General features: G+C 46.2%; 1 pseudogene; it reads left to right on the top strand.

Moving 5' to 3' along the window:
• Positions 1–7,017: 7,017 nt before the first annotated feature.
• On the top strand, positions 7,018–8,248 carry LOC127672435 (DDRGK domain-containing protein 1-like; annotated as a pseudogene).
• Positions 8,249–10,335: the final 2,087 nt, after the last annotated feature.

Below are 10,335 nucleotides of genomic sequence, written 5' to 3'. Positions count from 1 at the left end.
CACCGCGGGGGAGAGAATTGTTAATCTCTCGGAAAGTCCATTCTTCCTCTATCAAGAAGATATAAGTAAGTCTCACAAAGCCACAGGAACCCCCCCTAGACAGTGGGAATGATGCTAATGGTCCCCAAAACGCACTGCTGGAACGCACTTGCAGCTGATAGGGTGTTACTTCCTGAGGAAGAGAAGCAAACAGAAGAGAAACAAAAGCTCTGTGATTTGGGGACCTGTCCAAAAAGGGAAGACCTTCCACTGGAGTGGTTGGGTCAGGAAGTGGAGACAATTCTGCAATTATGCCTCTTACTCTTATCTAGAGGTCAAGGTCAGATGTGAACAGGCCAGAGCCATATTGATAAAGGAGTAGCAGTCTAGAATATGGGCTATTTTTGTGGTCTAGGCAAGACCAGAGTTCTGGCGCCATGCCAGTACGTGCTCTTAACCACTGAGCCACCCTCTCTCCAGCCCCAGACACATTTTAAGATGGCAGCACACTGGAACAGCTTCAGAGTGGGAAGGGCCACTAAAGCAGCTGACTAATTGGTAAAGGATATTCTGTACAGGAGAAATGGCAGGCTGATGACCCCAGACAACCACATCCCACTTTTGACAGTTTTACAGCACTGTGCAATCTTCATATACCTAGACTAACAGTGCTGCTACCTGAGCTACAGTTTGGTTGATTTCCAATCTCTTGCAAACATGTTAATGATCTTCTTCTTCTTCTTCTTCTTCTTCTTCTTCTTCTTCTTCTTCTTCTTCTTCTTCTTCTTCTTCTTCTTCTTCTTCTTCCTCCTCCTCCTCCTCCTTCTCTTCTTCTTCTTCTTCTTCCTCCTCCTCTTCCTCCTCTTCCTCTTCTTCTTCCTCCTCCTCCTCCTTCTCTTCTTCTTCTTCCTCCTCCTACTCCTCCTCCTCTTCCTCCTCCTCCTTCTCTTCTTCTTCTTCATCTTATCATTATGATTATTTACTTATTTATTTATTTAAATAAATACTGTTTATTTAATTTACACTGTCACTGTCTTCAGATGCACCAGAAGAGGGTGTCAGATCTCATTACGGATGGCTGTGAGCCACCATGTGGTTGGTGGGAATTAAACTCAGGACCTCTGGAAGAGCAGTCAGTGCTCTTAACCACTGAGCCATCTCTCTGCTTGTTACAGCTCTTAACCACAAGGAGTGACATGTTCAGTTCAGTGGCTTGTCTTTTCAAATAAAAATCAAATGGGCTCCAAGATGACTACCCTGGGGTCAGTGACCATCTCTTGAGCTGCATGCCCGCCTTGGGTCCCGGGGAGACTTTTGTTTCCTGTCGTGTTCACTCAGGGACACAGGTGCTGAATAAAGTGTTCTTCCCAACACTATCACTGCCACAGGGGAGAGGGAAGGGAACTTGATGGAGCTGATACCAGCTCTAGAAGGTTTACCCCAGAGAGGGTGTACTGGCTGGTTTTGCGTGTCAACTTGACACAGGCTGGAGTTATCACAGAGAAAGGAGCTTCAGTGGGGGAAGTACTTCCATGAGATCCAGCTGTGGGCCATTTTCTCAATTAGTGATCAAGGTGGGAGGGCCCCTTGTAGGTGGTGCCATCCCTGGGCTGGTAGTCTTGGGTTCTATAAGAGAGCAGGCTGAGCAAGCCAGGGGAAGCAAGCCAGTAAGGAACATCCCTCCATGGCCTCTGCATCAGCTCCTGCTTCCTGACCTGCTTGAGTTCCAGTCCTGACTTCCTTTAGTGATGAACAGCAGTGTGGAAGTGTAAGCTGAATAAACCCTTTCCTCCCCAACTTGCTTCTTGGTCATGATGTTTGTGCAGGAATAGAAACCCTGACTAAGACAGAGGGTAAAAGTCACTTCTTACATGCCATTGGCTAGAACAGGTCATGTGTGGAAAAGTGCAAGCCTAACAGGTGCTCTGGAGGAGGAGGAGGAGGAGGAGGAGGAAGAGGAGGAGGAGGAGGAGGAGAGAGGTTATCTATGTCCCAGGCCATATTTCTTATGGAAATCAATAGGCAGCAAAAGGTCTCTAAAAGCCACGCGACTATAGAGACAAATTAGCATCCTCTCTCCTACACTGTTCTACTATCCCACCTTTTTGCATGAAGAAGAAAGTCAGGGCATCTGTGATTAACCAGGAGACTCACAAGGTTCAATGGGCTTCTGCCTTGTTGCAAAACAACAACAACAAAACAACAACCAAAAACCCCACATAAATGCTTAAGTGCAAAAAGTGCATCCACAGGTCCACAGGTTTAATCTTCAGGGCAGAACCTTAAGCATAATTGTGAAATTCTACATTTTTTAGTTCACTGACTTAGGAATTTTAATTTTAGTGAGTGTACTATTAATCGTTACCAAGTAGTGACCTTTAATGCCAGTGGTCTGTATCTGAATTTCTCCTTTTCATCATATTAAGCCCTGCTTACCATGACTATTTTAATATGTCAGACTTATGAGAGAAGACTTGGACTAAATGGTTGACAAGATAACTCAGCAGGTGAAGGTGCTTGCGGCCAAGCCTAAGGACCGAAGTTCAAACCCTGGAGCCCACAAGGTGGAAGAAGAGAACTGACTCCTATAACCTGTCTTCTAACCTTCCTACACATGCTGCGGCAGGCCTGCACTCCACCCTAAATCCCCAAACAGAAATTGATTAAATGCAAATAAATAATTTAACAACAACAACAACAAAAAAATGGGCTGATTATACAAATGCTTTGTCTAAGCTAAGGATAGGAGGAATGGCATTATGCAATGCTATTCAGGAGAAGCTCCCACTGTGGGGAGTGTGGGGGAGTGTGGAGTCCTCCCGTGAGTAGACACACTAAGTGCAGAAGCGCCCATGCAGTGCAGGATAGGACCATGGTCTAAAAGGAAACAGCAAAAACAAACCGTGGCTACTGCGAGCTCGTGTTTTCAAAAGGAATGTGATCGAATTGACTGAGAGGTGATGAGAGCGCCCCGCCCCCGCCCCGCCCCCTTACACCAAGCCTTCAAGCCTTACAGTGCCAACATTGAGCCGATAAGCGTGTACTACGGCTCTGTCCTGAGTGCAGACTGTAGACAGCAAAGGTAATAGGACCATATGACTCGGTCAATGATTTGCCTAAAGAGACCTGAGTTTATCTAGGTGAGACATTTGTAACTTCTCTTCCTTGACCTCCATTGCTTAGAAACTGATCAAAAGGTTCCATTTAGATTTCAGAACCAGGCCCGGCTGGCCTTCCTGTTGCTCTGGGAGGCCCCTTTGCAGTTTCCTCTGAGAGCTCGCTTCCTACAGACCTCGGTTCCACCCTCACTCCCACAGCCCTGCCGGTCACTGGGCTGTCTGGAACAGGCTGCCCACACTCCTCAAACCCACTGCTGTTTCTCCTAGGCTCCACCCAACGGTTACCTAGCAACAGCCAGGTAGGCGTGGCTTGTTATGAAAGGGATTGTCTCCTCTCTGCCCTTTCTCCTTGACCTCTCTTTCTCTCACCTTCTCCCCCTTCTCTATGCGTTCCCAGCCAATCTCCCCGCCCCCCCCCGCCTCTCCTCCCTCTCTTTCTCTGCCTCTATTTCCTTCTCAACTCCCTTTCCCATGCCCCCCAAATACACTCTACTCTACTTAGGAGGGAGGGATGTCTCAGCGTGAGCTGGCTGAGGTACCCCTTCCCACCGCACCATACCGTGCTCTGCAAAACATATCATTGGCTTTATAAAACCATCGCCCACCCTCCCCTAGACCCAACACCCAGAGCTTCCACCGGAATAGACCGTGTGCCCCTTATCCAAAGGCTTGGAACAAGATGTGTTTCTTGTTTCTGATTTCAGGGGTCAGGAAGTGTAATTAAAACCACTATTCTCATAGTTTACTGGTTAAGTATACCTAATGTGAAAAATCTAAAGTAGGAAAATATTGTAATTTGGGGCACGCCAGTGCTCAGAAGATTTTAGATTTTTGGAACATTTTGGATTTTTGGAGTTGCAGTGCTCAACAGATACCATCTTCTTTATAATCTGTTAACCTCCTGTTTCCTGTGCCCATCAGGATGCCACCTGTCCAGTCAGCAGATAAGTCTCGGGCATCACGCTAGATTCTTTTCACTACCGTGAGCACAGGGAATATTTTATATTCTGCATATAGCTTTAACTATACCTGTTTTCTGTGCGTGGCTCTAAGACCTGTAAGCACCTTGGCTTTGGGACATTTAGGCTGAATAGGCCTTCCTTGGCTTGACTAAGGTCGGGGAGTTTGCTGATGTCCATTGGAAAGCAACATCTGAAGGCCGCTGGAGAACGGATGGACGCACGAAGGGCCAGGGCCCTCTCCAGGATATCGGAAGTCAGGACTTTTCCACTTCCAAGGATGTTACCGTTCCTTCTGGGCTCCGCCCCACATTTACCTGGTATCAGCCAGGTATGCTTGCCTCACTATAAAAGGAGCTGTTTGCTGAGCCCTCCTCTCTTACTCTCTGACCCTCCTCTCCCCCTCCCCCTCTCTCCACTTGATCCTGGCTGGCCACTCCTCTCCTCTCTCCTTTTCTCTTCTTCCTTTCCTCTTTTCTCTTTCTCCTCTCCTCCTCCTCTTCTTCACTCCTCCTCCTCCTTCATCTTTGTCTTCTTCTTCTTCTACTTCTTCTTCTTCTTCTCTCTCTCTCTCTCTCTCTCTCTCTGTCTCTGCCTTTCCCTGTCTCTCCTCCCTCCTCAACCCCCCTTCTCACTAAATAAACTCTATTCCATACTTAGATATCATACGACTGGTACCTCAGGGGGAAGGGATGTCTCAATATGGGCCTGTAGAGACACACCCTCCCACCTCACCATATCTCTACCAAACACATCCTGGTCCTTTCTTTCTTTCTTTCTTTCTTTCTTTCTTTCTTTCTTTCTTTCTTTCTTTCTTTCTTTCTTTCTTTCTTTCTTTCTTTCTTTCTTTCTTTCTCTCTCTCTCTCTCTCTCTCTCTCTCTCTCTCTCTCTCTCTCTCTCTCTCTCTTTCTTTCTTTCTTTCTTTTTTATAAAACACAACAAAGGTATTAGGTTAGTACTTCTGCAGGGCCTGGATAGCCCAAAGGAAGCTTTCTGTCAGAAATGCACAGTCCCCACGTTGAAGCAGAAATGCATGGGCAGGGAGCACAGTGAGGAGGAGACTGCGCATGCCTCTGGGGCCCTTAAGAGAAGTGCAGATCAACAGAAAGCGAAACCAGGCTCATAGCTGGAAACCAGAGGTATCCCACTGTGAAGATGCCGATTCCTGACAACGGCGGTGGACTTCCTGTTCTCTGGTCCCACTTCCCCAGAGCAGAGGGAAACTAGAAGCCAGCCAGACCAGCAGCCTGACTCCTCAGTAGGACAGAGTCTTTGGACCTAGTAAGCCCCTCCCCAACGTGCCTACTTCCGTGGGGAGTTATCTCTCCAGGAGGGGAGCCCTTGAGAAAGAATGAACGGCCTTCCCTTGCAGAGGAGAAGTCCTGATTGACTCGTGTGGTGTGTGTGTGTGTGTGTAATGAATTCATTGTGATCTACTGCCCGCCACAGCAGGGGAAATGATCAGGATACCCCCAAAAGAGACTCTGCCTCATGGTGGGTTTTCCATTCAGTCTGGGTTTGGAAATCACTCTGTAGACCACGCTGGCCTCAGACTCAGAAATCTGCCTGCCTCTGCCTCCCAAGTGCTGGGACTAAAGGCATTGGCCACCACTGCCCTGCTCAGCCTGATTTCTTACACAATCCAGGACCACCAGCCCAGAGACAAAACCGTCCACAGTGAGCTGGGCTCTCTGACATTAATATCAATCAAGAAAATGCCCCTAGAAGCTTGCCCACAGGCTAGCCTGGTTGGAGGTATTTTTTCCCCAGTGAGATTCCCTCTTCCACAGATTCTAGCTCTTGAAACTAACCAATTAATTAACTAAGTAACGAGTACAGGCCCCATCTCTAGATACATTCATTACACATGCCTTGGAGACTGTTTCTAGCATAGGGGTCTCCAGGGGACACATTGAAACCTAACATATCTTTTAGGTATCAGCCTTAATGTCACCTTAGAGAGACAGGCTCTGAGCTCCTTTTGATGTTGTCTATCGTAAAAGCAACCTGTTTGTTTTCCTTCAGCACATCGCGTTCTACGTGGTCTCATTTATTTGTTTACCTCTTTTGGTCCCTATATCTGTAGAGGACACATGCTCCGCGAGCACAGTGGACTGCAGTGTGACAGCCTTCACACCTAGAACAGAGGCCAGCCACAGCAGATCGCTGTCAAATGAATGAAATGAGGCGGTATGGTTTCAGACATGACAGTTAAACACCAAATATGTTGCTAGGAGTTATCTGATATGTGTATTTTTTTGATACCTCAATTTTTTTTCTGAGATGCTGGGTTTATGGCAGCAATCCTCTGCCTTGTGGAAATAAGGATGGTCCAGAACATTTAGAAAACTACAATTATATGCCGGGCGGTGGTGGCATATGCCGGGCGGTGGTGGCGCACGCCTGTAATCCTAGCACTCTGGGAGGCAGAGGCAGGCGGATTTCTGAGTTTGAGGCCAGCCTGGTCTACAGAGTGAGCTCCAGGACAGCCAGGGCTACACAGAAAAACCCTGTCTGGAAAAAACCAAATCTAAAAAAAAAAGAAAACGAAAACTACAATTCTTTTTTTTTTTTTTTTTTTTTGAGACAGGGTTTCTCTGTATATCCTTGGCTGTCCTGGAACTCAGTCTGTAGACCAGGCTGGCCTTGAACTTAGAAATCTGCCTGCCTCTGCCTCCCAAGTGCTGGGATTAAAGGCATGCGCCACCACTGCCCGGCTTGGTATATTCATAATACGAGAAAACATTCAGTCATAAACCAGTCTATAAAGTGAAGTCCTGAGCTAACTGCGGTTCTAACTGAAATTCTGTTCTACAGGAAAGAGGAACAATGTTCAACCTCATTTATGATCAAACACACACACAACCAGGACAATTCACAAACACACATCTTTTACCTTCCAAATGAGCAAGTTTTTTTTTTATGATAATTCATTTGTCTAGGGTGAGGTGAAGTGACTATGGACTGTTGTACATCTCTAGTAAAAACCTCAGGTGAGGGCTAGAGCGATGGCTCAGTGGCTAAGAGCCCAGGCTGCTCTTGCAGAGGGCCCAGGTTCAGTTCCCAGTAACCTCAGGATGGCTTACAACAGTCTGTGATTTCAACTCCAGGGGCTCCAGTGCCCTCTTCTGACCTCTAAGGGTAACTGCATGCACACACTACACAGAACTCAAACACATAAGCATACAAATAAACTATACTAAGTCAGCATTTAAAAAAAAAAAAATTAAAGCCGGGTGGAGTTGGTCCACGCCTGTAATCCCAGCATTTGGGAGGCAGAGGCAGGCTGATTTCTGAGTTCGAGGCCAGTCTGGTCTACAGAGTGAGTTCCAGGACAGACAGGGCTATACAGAGAAACCCTGTCTTAAAAAAAAACAAATCAAAAAAAAATTTAAAAACCATCAAATTGGTCTAGCCGGGCAGTGGTGGCGCATGCCTTTAATCCTAGCTCTTGGGAGGCAGAGACAGGCTGATTTCTGAGTTTGAGGCCAGCCTGGTCTACAGAATGAGTTCCAGGACGCTCAGGGCAACACAGAGAAACCCTGTCTCGAAAAATCAAAAGAAAGAAAAAAAAATTAAAGAAAATATTTTCTAGGCGACCTGGGACCTGCAGGCACGCTGGTTGCGTTGCCAGGCTGTCTGTCGTCGTGATGGGACCCTGGGTATATCTGGTGGCAAGGGTTTTGCTCAGTGGCCGGATCCTCTTCCTGACTCGCAGCCGGGATCAGGCAGCAGCAGGGAGAAACACTGCACAATGAGGAAGAGAGGGCAGGAGCAGGCCAGGTAGGCGGCTCTTTGCCCCAGGAGTCTGAAGGGCAGAGAACTGGAAGCAGGCTCCAGCGATGTCGGAGGGACGTGGCCAGCGTCGAGCCCAGCGAGTGGGCTGGGAAGAAGGGGATGAGACTGTTATACAGGGTCAAACTGTTATTCCAGCCCAGGAGGAAGAAGTCATCAAGAAGCCAGCCGAGGTTCACACAACAGGGAAAACTGGAGCCAAGAAACTAGGGAAACTAGAGGAAAAACGGGCTCGAAAGGCTCAGCGTGAGGCAGAGGAGGCTGAACCTCGCTTCCTGACAGAGTTCATCAATTGCGTTAAGCAGTCCAAGATTGGGCTTTTGGAAGATCGGGCTTTCCAGATGGGCTTAAGGACTCAGGACACCGTAAACCACATTCTATGCAGGACCTGCTGACAGAGGGAACTCTAACAGGTTGACTGACCACCAGGGCAAGTTTATCTACATAACACCAGAGGAACTGGCTGCCGTGGCCAGTTTCATTTGACAGCAGGGCCGGTGGCCCTCACTGGGCTCACCCAGGCCAGCACTCCCTCATCGCCTAGGGCCAGGACCTCCCTGCCCAGGATTCAGTCTGACTGCTGTCCTTCCTTGAGTGTGTCATGTGACTTACATGTGTCTTTGTCCTGCCCTGCCATCTTGGGGCAGGGATAGAATATGACCAAAAAGTTGTGGATTAAAGAACACACACACACACACACACACACACACACACACACACACACACATTCTAGAAATACAACATACCAAGCTGCACTGCAATTATCACACATTGTCTACTTGGTATGTCCTGCTGAGGAAATGATATGAATTTACAGATCCACATAAGCTAATTAGATGGATATTATAGATCATGAAGTTGTTTACTTTGAAAGAATCTAAGTAGGGGGGTGGTGGCGCACGCCTGTAATCCCAGCACTCTGGGAGGCAGAGACAGGTGGATTTCTGAGTTCAAGGCCAGCCTGGTCTACAGAGTGAGTTCCAGGACAACCAGGGCTACACAGAGAAACCCTGTCTCGAAGAAAAAAACCAAATCCAAAAAACCAAAAAAAAAAAAAAAAAAAAAGAAAGAAAGAAAGAAAGAAAGAAAGAAAGAAAAAAAAAACCCAAAACCAAAAAAACCAAACAACAAAGAAAAAGAATGTATCTAAATGTAATCAAGTATGTACTTAGAAATAGACACATGTCTCTATAAAATAGTGGAAGAATAGTGTATACATTCAGTTTTGTGTTTAGAAAGGTCGCTTTATTTTCACAAAGTGTTTAATTATAAGGAAAAGACTTCCATGTTATGATATTAAATAGAGAAAAACAGTGAACTAAAAAGTACACTTTATATCCCAAATTTGCTAGAATAAGTATCCATCTGAATGTGTAGAAAAGTTCATATAGTTGGGGCTGGAGAGAAGGCTCAGCAGTTAAGAGCATTTACATTTCTTGCAGAGGAGCTGGGTTTGGTTCTTTGCATCCTTGAGGAGTCTCTCAACATCTGTAACTCCAGTTCTAGTAAACCCAATGCAGTCTTCCAGTTCCATGGGTACTCGGTACAAATGTGCACATACATACATTCATACATATATACATACATACATACATTCATACATACATACACACATACATATTTGCATCCTCTTACATATACACTTAAAACAAAATAAAAATAAATAAATCTTAAAAACTTGAAAAGCCCATAGACTAATATAAAAATGTTAATAGCTATGATCTTCGAGTAGATTGCTAAATTTTTTTTTCCTGAGACAGGGTTTCTCTGTGTAGCCCTGACTGTCCTGGAACTCACTCTGTAGACCAGGCTGGCCTTGACCTCAGAAATCTGCCTTTGCCGTCTCCGAAGTGCTGGGATTAAAGGCGTGCTCTACCACTGCCTGGCGTGATTGCTAACTTTTTTTTTTTTAATTTCCTATTAAATACTGCAGACAGTGTAATGTTCTGTGTCTTCTATGTTTATATTTAATCAGAAAAAGGTTTAATGGAAAGGTGTGTGGGGGCGGGGACTGGAGAGATGGCTCAGTGGTTAAGAGGACCCGGCTTTGATTCAGAGCACCCTGGGATCCATTGCCCTCTTCTGGACTCTGCAGGCACCAGACATGCTTGTGATGCACAGACACCCGTGCGGGCAAATCACACATACCCATAAGATAAAATAATGAAAAAGAAATGGACACAAATAACTCACGGCTACCTGCAATGCTGTGCGTGTTCATTAAAATGCGTTAACAACAGAACAAAAGCCAAACCTGGACGGAGGTGGAAGGAAAATCCTCAGCTATGGCTTTAAAGTTGACTCAGTAACTGCCTAGCTATGTCTTGATAGCCCGAGATAATTCAGGATGGATGCTAATTACCTACCAGCAACTGTAAGTCCCTTATCTAGAAAACAGTTAAGAGACTGGAAAAGACGTTATAAAGAAGGAACTAGGGTGATCCTTTGGACTGTGGATCAATGTGTTTAAAGCAAGGCACAC

This window comes from Apodemus sylvaticus, chromosome 22, assembly GCF_947179515.1.
Source record: "Apodemus sylvaticus chromosome 22, mApoSyl1.1, whole genome shotgun sequence".
Classification (NCBI taxonomy): domain Eukaryota; kingdom Metazoa; phylum Chordata; class Mammalia; order Rodentia; family Muridae; genus Apodemus; species Apodemus sylvaticus.
This window is presented reverse-complemented; position numbering and strand designations above follow the sequence as displayed.